The sequence below is a fragment of the Acanthamoeba castellanii genome (assembly GCF_000313135.1).
Source record: "Acanthamoeba castellanii str. Neff unplaced genomic scaffold scf7180000084777, whole genome shotgun sequence".
NCBI classification, from domain to species: Eukaryota; Discosea; order Longamoebia; family Acanthamoebidae; genus Acanthamoeba; species Acanthamoeba castellanii.
In genome coordinates, this window is record NW_004457712.1 from 1,074,768 (window position 1) to 1,078,992 (window position 4,225).

Sequence of the window (4,225 nt, forward strand, 5' to 3'; positions counted from 1 at the left end):
GGTCGCGATTATCCGCGGGAGGTCGCGATGTCCGCGGGAGATCGCGATGTCCGCGAAAACAAGCCATCCCCACAAGCAGGTGGGGCGTGGCCTTGCCAAAACGGCTTTGAAATGCCCTAAAAACGAGTTGCTGCCGATAAAAACAGGGAGGACTTGTTACGCGTGCAATTCGTTTTACTAGTTTCGGTTGCATCCCCTCAGCGCGTAGCTCTCGCGTAGCTCGCGCGCAGCTCCCATGCAGCTCGCGCGTAGCTCGCACATAGCTCACGCGCGGACAACACGTTTATCGCGTTCTACGCGTGCTAGGGGATGAGTCGCCGGTCGCGATGTCCGCGAATACAAGCCATCCCCTCGCGGTCGGGGTGATAATCGCGACCTCCGCGGACATCCCGGACATCCGAGATGAGTCCGAAACGCGTAGCACGCGTAGCACGGGTAGAACGCGATAAACGTGTTGTCCGCGCGTGAGCTACGCGCGAGCTACGCGCCGAGAATAAAAAAAATCATTTTTGGGCACTGGAGCAGACCTCCAACGATTTGGTGAAAGATCGGATTTTATTGTGGGTAAAGAAAGAGGCAAGGGGAGAGAGCGTCGGTCAGATCAAAACAATTAAAGATTAGATTGAGATTAAGATTAGAATTAGATTGGGCTGATTCTGCAGTTCGATTCCTTCGTTTGTGGGAGAGTGCGTACCTCTAGGGCGCTGGTGCGGCACTGAACGCACCGAGCTGCGGTGTTGTGCGATGGGGGCGGAGCAGAAAGAAAGAAAGGGAATATTTGCACACACGGTTGCAGTTCTTTCTTTCAGTTCCGCACCACACGAGCAGCACCGCCCAGAAAAGGTACGCCCTCACACACTTGAGAAGTGAATTGATTCTAATCGACCGCAGCTGATCTGATCGTAATCTTAGGGGATGCAACGAAAACGCGTAACACTCGTTAAACGCGTTTAACTAGTTTAACTAGTAAAACACTGATTAAACTCGTTTAACGACCTGCCCACTCGTTGAACGTGTGGGCCACTCGTGAAACGAGTGGAGAATGTGTGAAACGAGTAGAGAACGCGTGAAACGAGTGCCAAACGCGTGAAACGAGTAGAGAACGTGTGAAACGAGTAAAAACCACGTGGAACGAGTAAAACCCGCGTGGAACGAGTAAAAAATGCGTAAATAACGAGTAAAACGAGTAAATAACGAGTTAAAGGAGCAAAAAAACGCGTAAAAAACGAGTAAAATGACCACAAACCACCTGTGGCAACACTGATTAAACGCGTTAAACTAGTTAAACGCGTTTAACGAGTGTTACTCCTTTTCGTTGCATCCCCTTAATCTAAATCTTAATCGTAATCTAATTCTTCATCGTTAAATTACAATTCATCTTCTGTCACGGGAGCCACATCGCAGCACAGCAGCAGCGTCAAGTAGAGCTGCCTCCCCCACCCATCATTGTCTAATAATGTCGATTCACAATAATTAATTAATGATTTTTGAGTTACCCCAAAAAATGCATTTTCCGGCATCGTCCACGTGCTGTCGACGCGTAGCTTTTTTTTTTGAATGTGAACTTTTTGTCCGCTAGCACGGCGCACAAGACTACTACAGGGGATGAGTCGCCGGCCGCGATCTCCCGCGGACCGCCTACTCTTCACCGCGGGGAGGTCGCGATTATCCGCGGATGATCGCGATGTCCGCGGATAATCGCGATGTCCGCGGGAGGTCCCCTAAGGGGATGCAACGAAAACGTGTACAGCTAGGTTTAAGAAAGAACGAACACACATGAAATTCGATGATGGTTGAAGGAAAACTCACCAGCCTTGAAAGCTCTCAGGGTAGGAGTGGTGCCAATCACTTCGTCAGGCGATGCGCCTCAGGGGGAGAGCAGTGTGAGGATGGTGTGACAAGCCATTGCGGAGCTCACACGTTTAGTCGTCCTTGTAAGTAGTTAAACTAGTAAAACTAGTAAAACTAGTTTTACACGTTTTCATTGCATCCCCCAAAGATCGGATTTTATTGTGCGTAAAGAAAGAGGCAAACCCACAGGTGCCAATCACGGTGCCAGGCACTGGGCCTTCATGGGTGAGCAGAGTGAGGACTGTGTGACAAGCTGTTGCTGTTTACATGAATGGCCATGAGTAGAAAAATAGTTCTACAGAGTGAACGAGTGCTTCAAGTTAAATGAGGCCTACTCATTTTCATTGCATCCCTGAACCGTAGCCCTATGGCAAACCCTAGCCCTAACCCTAGGGCAAACCCTAACCCTAACCCTATGGCAAACCCTAACCCTAGCCCTATGGCAAACCCTAACCCTAACCCCAAACCCTAACCCTAACCTCTTCAACACACACATGACAACACTCCACCCCTGGCCTAATTGGGCCTTGGTGAGCCAGCTCAAGAAGCACCATATGCAATAAATCCTTTTGTGTTCCCCTACTTGATAATCATGACTTCCATGGTTTTCTGTGGATAAGACACAACTCCTCATGCATTTCTCATGGTCACATTCGCTCAGGTGTGTGAGGGTGGGGGGTGCCTGTTGAGGAGGGGAGGGAGATTTGCCCTATTCCGACCCTCGCGCTGCTTCCGAGTCTGAGGGACGGGTTTTGGTGTTAGGGGTAAGAAGACACAGCTGGGGTCATTGAGGAGTTCATCCCACGTCCTCCCAGGTTGCCGATGCCGCATTCATCCATGGCGTGCAGTAGGGCCACGTCGTGTTCACCTGGATTCCACCACTGCCGCACCTTGCCTCGTGTCACCGCTCCGTTGCGTGAGGTCGGCACGCGAGACGTCACCATGTCATGTCAATCAGCATTTCGTGTCGCTGTCCCACCACAACCCAGCCGCGGAAAGGGAGGCTGGCTGGTTGTGGTTGGGCGAGGAACGGACCTCCTCCTGTTGCAAGTGTGAGGAACGATACGCGGCCGTGTCGTCTGGGCGCCCAGTGGAACGGGACCCACGAGACCAATTCAGAGTGCGGGAGAAAAAGAGAACAGTATATTTCCGTGGGAAAATACAAAATAAAGGAAATACGAAAATATGTATACACGTCATGCTGACATGTCACAGAGTGAGAGTAGGAAAGACACAACGGAGGTGAGTGCAACACCTCCCACAGCGTGCCACACACTCGATGGGATCATATCTCAAGGTCTTGAATTGATTTTCTGCGGCATCGTGCGTCATGTACAGTACGGACAGCGCTGTACCTACGACCGACGAAACGCGTGGCCTGACAACCTGATGAATTTCTTTTTCTTTTAAGGGGGCAGTATTGTTTTGAATAAAAAAAAGTCGAGAACCGTGGGCGGCCCGCAACACCATCGGCGCTCAAAGAATGCACTCTGCGGCGGAGAACAGATGGTGGCGCAATTCCAAATATGCAGCTACTTCCCACACCAGCGGCTGAGTGGGACTTAGCAAAATTATGCCATTCTGGCCAGAGTTTCATAATCAAAACACATCATTCACGCACAGATGGCTTGATCATCTATTGAATTTCAAGCTCTACATGCCCACATGGACTTCGAGGAGCTACAGACGCCCTGCGGCCACTCCCTTGAAAGTGCCCTCCCAATCTTTTGAGTCCCATTAGGCCTATTTGGGCCAATTATTTATCACCAATGACTCAACCTAGTCAGGCCAAAAACCACTAGCCAGCTCAGCCAGGCCTTGCGAAGATGAATGCACCCTTTTTCATGAGCGGATGGGCCTCCATTGGGCCAATTGAGCAAAGATGGCGTCGCCACAGCCTCCTGTGCGATCGACATCCCCACCGCCATAGGGCGTGATTTTTCTCAGTCAGTTTCGCCGTGGGTGGCGCTTATAATAAATGAATTTAGAATTGGGTTTTTGGGGTGCTTTTTTCTACGAAGGAGAGTGGGACTTAGGAGAAATGAAGTACATTTTTCGAATTTCTTAACATACTTTAGATTTTATCGCCATCGCACCTCCTCAAATTCGCATTCTTTGAGCGCCGATGGTGTTGCGGGCCGCCCACGGTTCTCGACTTTTTTTTATTCAAAACAATACTGCCCCCTTAAGAAATATGTCGACTTTCGTTTGCCCTGCGGAGATACGCGTGGTCGCTCTGGAAAAATAAAACGAAAACAAAAAACAAAGGTAATTCTTTTTCGTGCACCACCACCGAGGCCGGAAGAGGAGGAAGAGGCCCAGCAAGGAAGTGGGAGCGCCCGCCCCCTCGCCACTCTGCAGGCAACACAACAAG